The sequence below is a fragment of the Eleutherodactylus coqui genome, unplaced genomic scaffold (assembly GCF_035609145.1).
Source record: "Eleutherodactylus coqui strain aEleCoq1 unplaced genomic scaffold, aEleCoq1.hap1 HAP1_SCAFFOLD_675, whole genome shotgun sequence".
NCBI classification, from domain to species: Eukaryota; Metazoa; Chordata; class Amphibia; order Anura; family Eleutherodactylidae; genus Eleutherodactylus; species Eleutherodactylus coqui.
In genome coordinates, this window is record NW_027102403.1 from 1 (window position 1) to 7,500 (window position 7,500).

The following is a 7,500-nucleotide window of genomic DNA, read 5'->3' on the forward strand; positions in this document are numbered from 1 at the left end:
AACCGGGAAGGGGACAAACCGGAGGCTCCAGGCCGGGCGGCAGTTCCAGGAGGTCGGCCTGACTCTGGAGGTTTTCCCCCTGGCATTTTCCCATTGGCCAAAATGGGGGAAGTCAAAAAAGCACCCCCAGCAGATGTATGCAGAGGGGCTGGCTGGTGATGGGGAGCGGTCTGTTGGCAGCAGTGTGCTGGCTGCAGAGGTGTGCATGGGCGGCTGCGGAGGGCCCCCTGAGTGCACCTGCCCGTGGTGGCTGAAAACCCAGGCTGAGCCTCCGATGTGCCCGGGCAGGACCCCAGGAGGCCGGGCACAGAACGCCGGCTGCCCCCTTGCCGTTTGACGAAGCTTGCACGGTCAGAAAAGTTTCAAAGTCCCAATGGGGAGAGAGTGGTGACGGCGAGGGGGTGCTGGCTGCTCCAGGGGCCGGGGGCAACCCCTGGAGGCTGGGCACGGACCGCGGCCGCCCCCCTTGCAGTCGGACAATGTCTGAGGAGACAAGTCATGAAAATGACAAAGTCCAAACGCTCCAGGCGCCGGCCAGGGGGGGCGGACCCGGCTGGCCGGGCCGGCGGGGGCTGCAGCTGCCGTTGCTGAGCCGAGTGTCAGTGCAGGTCCTGAGAACCGGGAAGGGGACAAACCGGTGGCTCCAGGCCGAGCTCGAGTTCCAGGAGGTCGGCCTGACTCTGGAGGTTTTCCCCTTGGCTTTTCCCCATTGGCCAAAATGGGGGAAGTCAAAAAAGCACCCCCGGCAGATGTATGCAGAGGGGCTGGCTGGTGATGGGGAGCGGGCTGTTGGCAGCGGTGTGCTGGCTGCAGAGGTGTGCATGGGCGGCTGCGGAGGGCCCCCTGAGTGCACCTGCCCGTGGTGGCTGAAAACCCAGGCTGAGCCTCCGATGTCCCCGGGCAGGACCCCAGGAGGCCGGGCAGAGCCCGCCGCTTGCCCCCTTGCCGTTTGACGAAGCTTGCACGGTCAGAAAAGTTTCAAAGTCCCAACGGGGAGAGAGTGTTGAGGGCGAGGGGGTGCTGGCAGCTCCAGGGGCCGGGAGGGAGGCCCTGGAGGTGGGCCTGGGGGGTGTGGCGGGGCCCCCTGAGAGCACCTACCAGCAGTTGCTCAAGACCCTGCCCGAGCCTCCGGTGTTGCAGGGCAGGACACCCATTGGCGGGGAACAGCAGGTGGCAGCCCCTGCTGTAGTCCTTGGCAGTTGGCAGAGATGAGTCTTTGAGAAAAAACGACAAAGTCCAAACGCTCCAGGCGCCGGGCAGGGTGGCGGACCCGGCTGGCCGGGCCGGCGGGGGCTGCGGCTGCCGGGGCTGAGCCGAGTGTCAAGGCATGTCCTGAGAACCGGGAAGGGGGCAAACCAGTAGCTCCAGGCCGGGCTAGGGTTCCAGGAGGTCGGCCTGACTCTGGAGGTTTTCCCCCTGGCTTTTCCCCATAGGCCAACATGGGGGAAGTCAAAAAAGCACCCCCGGCAGATGTATGCAGAGGGGCTGGCGGGTGATGGGGAGCGGGCTGTTGGCAGCCGTGTGCTGGCTGCAGAGGGCCCCCGAGGTGCTGCACCTACCAGTAGTTGCTCAAGACCCCCCCTGACCCTCTGGTGTTGCAGGGCAGGAAACCCAGGAGGCGGGGAACAGCCCGTGGCAGCCCCTGCTGAATCCCACGGCAGTTGGCAGAGATGAGTCTTTGAGAAAAATGACAAAGTCCAAACGCTCCAGGCGTGCCGGCCAGGGGGGCGGACCCGGCTGGCCGGGCCGGCGGGAGCTGCGGCTGCCGGGGCTGAGCCGAGTATCGATGCATGTCGTGAGAACCGGTATGAGGGTAATCCTGGGCCCTCCGGGCCGAGGCACGGTTCCAGGAAGGCGGAAGGAGCGGGCCTGTTTGCCCTGATAGCGCCGACGGCGGTAAATTAAGGCCTCGCAAAACGTCAGGACGAACACCTTTTTTGCATATAAGGGAACGAGCGGTGTGCCGTCTTTGACAAAGTGACTATTTCTCAGAGTGCTGAGAAGGGAGTGGGGACCGCTCAAAGTCAAAGCGCCGCGGCCGCCCCTCTGCCACCTCCCTGGGAGCAGAGTCATCGAGCGCGAGTGTCCCCACTCCGCCTGTGCAGGCCGCGGGGCCGACAGGCTGGCTGGCTGCCCGGGCAGACCCCGCTCTCCGAGCGGCCGGGCGCCACGTTCGAGAGGTGTACGAAGCCACCTTGGGGGCCTGCGGAGGCCCCCCTGAGAGCGCCTCCAAGCCCTTGCTGAGAACCCTGTCCTAGATGCCTGCGCGGGCAGGCGGGACCCCACCAGGAGGCCGTGCACAGCCCGCGGCAGCCACTGCTGAAGCCCGGGGCAGTTGGCAGAGATGAGTCTTTGAAAAAAAATGACAAAGTCCAAACGCCTCCAGGCGCCGGCCAGGGGGACGGACCCGGCTGGCCGGGCCGGCGGGAGCTGCGGCGGCTGGGGCTGAGCCGAGTGGCGATGCACGTCCTGAGAACCGGGAAGGGGACAAACCGGTAGCTCCAGGCCGGGCTAGAGTTCCAGGAGGTCGGCCTGACTCTGGAGGTTTCCCCCCTGGCTTTTCCCCATAGGCCAAAGCGGGGGAAGTCAAAAATGCACCCCCAGCAGATGTATGCAGAGGGGCTGGCTGGTGATGGGGAGCGGGCTGTTGGCAGCGGTGTGCTGGCTGCAGGGGTGGCCCGGGGCGGCTGCGGAGGGCCCCCGAGGTGCACCTACCAGCAGTAGCTCAAGACCCTGCCTGAGCCTCCGGTGTTGCAGGGCAGGACACCCAGGAGGCGGGGAACAGCCCGCGGCAGCCCCCGCTGAAGTCCATGGCATTTGCCAGAGGAGAGTGTTGGATGAAAAAACGACAAAGTCCAGACGCTCCGGGCGCCGGCCAGGGGGACGGACCCGGCTGGTCGGGCCGGCGGGAGCTGCGGCTGCCGGGGCTGAGCCGAGTGTCGATGCATGTCGTGAGAACCGGTATGAGGGTAATCCTGGGCCCTCGGGGCCGAGGCACGGTTCCAGGAAGGCGGAAGGAGCGGGCCCGCTTCCCCTGATAGCGCCGACGGCGGTAAAATAAGGCCTCGCAAAACGTCAGGACGAACACCTTTTTTGCATATAAGGGAACGAGCGGTGTGCGGTCTTTGACAAAGTGACTATTTCTCAATGTGCTGAGAAGGGAGTGGGGACCGCTCAAAGTCAAAGCACCGCGTCCGCCCCTCTGCCACCTCCCTGGGAGCAGAGTCATCGAGCGCGAGGGTCCCCACTCCGCCTGTGCAGGCCACGGGGCCAACAGGCTGGCTGGCTGGCTGCCCGGGCGACCCCCCCCCTCCGAGATGCCGGGCCGGGGCAGACTGTGCAAACGAGCGCGGGCGTGTTTTCTTCCCCTGGGGTGGAGCCCTTCCACCCCACGCCGTCCGAGGCCCGTTGGCCTCGGGCGGCCTGCCTCCGAGAGTGGGAGAGAGACGGAGGACGGCGGCCCGCGGCGGCGCGAGGCGTCCCCGTTGTTCCACCACGGCTGCCAGCCGGTCGATCCTGCCGGTAGCCTGGGCTTGTCTCCGCTCCGCCTGTCCAGGCCGTGGGGCCCACAGGCGGCTTGCCCGGGAAGACCCCGCTCTCCGAGCGGCCGGGCGCCACGTTCAAGAGGTGTACGGAGCCACCTGTGGGGGGTCTGCGGAGGCCCCCCCTGAGAGCGCTGATAACCCTGTCCTAGCTGCCTGCGCGGGCAGGCGGGACCCCCAAGAGGCCGGGCACAGCCCGCGGCAGCCCCCGCCGAAGTCCACGGCAGTTGGCAGAGACGAGTCTTGGAGAGAAAACGACAAAGTCCAGACGCTCCAGGCGCCGGCCAGGGGTGCGGACCCGGCTGGCCGGGCCGGCGGGAGCTGCGGCTGCCGGGGCTGAGCCGAGTGTCGACGCATGTCGTGAGAACCGGTATGAGGGTAATCCTGGGCCCTCGGGGCCGAGCTACGGTTCCATGAAGGCGGAAGGAGCGGGCCTGTTTCCCCTGATAGCGCCGACGACGGTAAAATAAGGGCTCGCAAAACGTCAGGACGAACACCTTTTTTGCATATAAGGGAACGAGCGGTGTGCGGTCTTTGACAAAGTGACTATTTCTCAGAGTGCTGGAGTGGGGACCGCTCAAAGTCAAAGCACCGCGGCCGCCCCTCTGCCACCTCCCTGGGAGCAGAGTCATAGAGCGCAAGTGTCCCCACTCCGCCTGTGCAGGCCGCGGGGCCAACAGGCTGGCTGGCTGGCTGCCCGGGCGACCCCCCTCCGAGATGCCGGGCTGAGGCGTAGGCAGCCGCCTCCATCACCACCACCCAAGGCGAGAGAGTGGGTCAACGGGAGAGCCGTCGCGGCCGGGGGACCCTCGCCGCGCCCATGTCCGGGGAAGGACCACAAGGGCCCTGCTCCCCGGCGCCCCGGCGAGCGGGTTCACCCTCGGCGCGTACGGCTCTCGAGGATGGGGAAGGGACGCGCGTGGGCGTCCCTCCCGTCCCCCGCGGAAGAAGGCGAGCGACTCTGCGCGTCGGGACACCCCGCGGAGCCCCCTGCGGGGGGAGTACTCCGGGGGAGAAGCGTGGCGCAGGGGGTGCAGCCCTTTCCCAGGCCACCGTGCGACGGCGTCGGTGGGGCCGACGCCGAGAGAGAGAACGATCCGGGCTCTCCCGCCTCAGGGCGGCCGAGAGCGGGGCACGGGCCCCACGTTTGGTGAAGGTTTTCCCGAAAGCGAAGGACCCCCGCCTGTCCCCTCGGGCTCCGGCCGATGCGGGCGGTCCAGGGCGGGGATAGGGGACGGCGGCCTGCGGACGACGCGCTTTATCCCCAGAAGGAGCGAGGCATGAGGGGGTGTTCCACCCCCGCCGGCCGGTCTCGCTCCTTCTCCGGGCTACCCCTCGGCGGAGTAAAGACCCCCGGGTCAACGCTCCCGCGTCCGGGCGCCGGCGCGCGTCCCCTTCCCGCGGGGGGTGGATCCCTTCCACCCCCGGCCGTCCGAGGCCCGTGCGCCTCGGGCGGCCTCCCTTCCGAGAGAGGGAGAGAGAGAGACGGAGGACGGTGGTCCGCGACGGCGCGAGGCGTCCGTGTTGTGTTCCCCACGGCGGCTACCCGGTCGATCCCGCCCGCCGGTAGCCTTGGCTTGCCCCCGTTCCGCCTGTCCAGGCCGCGGGGCCGACGGGCTGTCTGCCCGGGTAGACCCCGCTCTCACCGAGCGGCCGGGCGGCCACGTTCAAGAGGTGTACGAAGCCACCTCGGGGTGGAGCCCTTCCACCCCTGGCCGTCCGAGGCCCGTGCGCCTCGGGCGGCCTCCCTTCCGAGAGAGGGAGAGAGACGGAGGACGGTGGTCCGCGACGGCGCGAGGCGTCCAACTTGTGTTCCCCACGGCGGCTACCCGGTCGATCCCGCCCGCCGGTAACCTTGGCTTGTCCCCACTCCGCCTGTCCAGGCCGCGGGGCCAACAGGCTGTCCGCCCGGGTAGACCCCGCTCTCCGAGCGGCCGGGCGCCACGTTCAAGAGGTGTACGAAGCCACCTTGGGGGGGCTGCGGTGCCCCCCACCCCTGAGAGTGCCTCCCAGGCCGAGGGAGCCCGGCGGTCGAGTGTCGTAGGAAAGCGCGTGCCACGGCTGTGTCGGTCACAGGGGCCAGAGGTAGTTTGGGCAACGGCTTAGATCCGTATGAAGCTCATCCTTTCCGGCCTGTTCTGGCGGCGGCTAGGCGCGCGCGCGCGAATGGCACGACACCCCTGGTTCCAGCGAGGCGACGGCGCCCCGCACCCCACTCTCCGGGCCGAGCAGAGCCCCCGAGCGCAAGAGTCCCCGCTCCGCCTGTCCAGGCCGCGGGGCCAGCAGGCTGTCTGCCCGGGTAGACCCCGCTCTCACCGAGCGGCCGGGCGCCACGTTCAAGAGGTGTACGAAGCCACCTTGGGGTGGAGCCCTTCCACCCCTGGCCGCCCGAGGCCCGTGCGCCTCGGGCGGCCCCCCTTCCGAGAGAGGGAGAGAGACGGAGGACGGTGGTCCGCGACGGTGCGAGGCGTCCAACTTGTGTTCCCCCACGGCGGCTACCCGGTCGATCCCGCCCGCCGGTAGCCTTGGCTTGCCCCCACTCCGCCTGTCCAGGCCGCGGGGCCGACGGGCTGTCTGCCCGGGTAGACCCCGCTCTCCGAGCGGCCGGGCGCCACGTTCAAGAGGTGTACGTAAAGCCACCTTGGGGGGCTGCGGTGCCCCCCGCCCCGAGAGTGCCTCCCATTCCGAGGGGAGCCTGGCGGTCGAGTGTCGTAGGAAAGCGCGTGCGCGGCTGTGTCGGTCACACGGGCCAGAGTTAGTTTGGGCAACGGCTTAGATCCGTATGCAGCTCAACCTTCCCGGCCTGTTCTGGCGGCGGCTAGGCGCGCGCGAACGTCACGACGCCCCAGGTTCCAGCGAGGCGACGGCGCCCCGCACCCCGCTCTCCGGGCCGTGCAGAGCCCCCCCGAGCGCAAGAGCCCCCGCTCCGCCTGTCCAGGCCGCGGGGCCGACAGGCTGTCTGCCCGCGTAGACCCCGCTCTCACCGAGCGGCCGGGCGCCACGTTTAAGAGGTGTACGAAGCCACCTTTGGGGGGGCTGCGGTGGCCCCCTGCCCCGAGAGTGCCTCCCAGGCTGAGGGAGCCCGGCGGTCGAGTGTCGTAGGAAAGCGCGCGCGCGGCTGTGTCACACGGGCCAGAGTTAGTTTGGGCAACGGCTTAGATCCGTATGCAGCTCAACCTTTCCGGCCTGTTCTGGCGGCGGCTAGGCGCGCGCGAACGTCACGCCGCCCCAGGTTCCAGCGAGGCGACGGCGCCCCGCACCCCGCTCTCCGGGCCGTGCAGAGCCCCCACGAGCGCAAGAGCCCCCGCTCCGCCTGTCCAGGCCGCGGGGCCGACAGGCTGTCTGCCCGCGTAGACCCCGCTCTCCGAGCGGCCGGGCGCCACGTTCAAGAGGTGTACGAAGCCACCTTAAGGGGGCTGCGGTGGCCCCCTGCCCCGAGAGTGCCTCCCAGGCTGAGGGAGCCCGGCGGTCGAGTGTCGTGGGAAAGCGCGCGCGCGGCTGTGTCACACGGGCCAGAGTTAGTTTGGGCAACGGCTTAGATCCGTATGCAGCTCAACCTTTCCGGCCTGTTCTGGCGGCGGCTAGGCGCGCGCGCACGTCACGACGCCCCTGGTTCCAGCGAGGCGACGGCGCCCCGCCACCCCACTCTCCGGGCCGAGCAGAGCGTCCGCTCTCGCTCCTTGGAGCAGAGCCCCCGAGCGCAAGAGTCCCCGCTCCCGCCTGTCCAGGCCGCGGGGCCGACAGGCTGTCTGCCCGGGTAGACCCCGCTCTCACCGAGCGGCCGGGCCGCAACGTTCAAGAGGTGTACGAAGCCACCTTGGGGGGGCTGCGGAGCCCCCCCTCCCCATGAGAGCGCCTCACAGGCTTTGCTGATAACCCCGTCCTAGCTGCCTGCGCGGGCAGGCGGGACCCCCAGGAGGCCGCGCATAGCCCGCGGCAGCCACCGCTGAAGTCCACA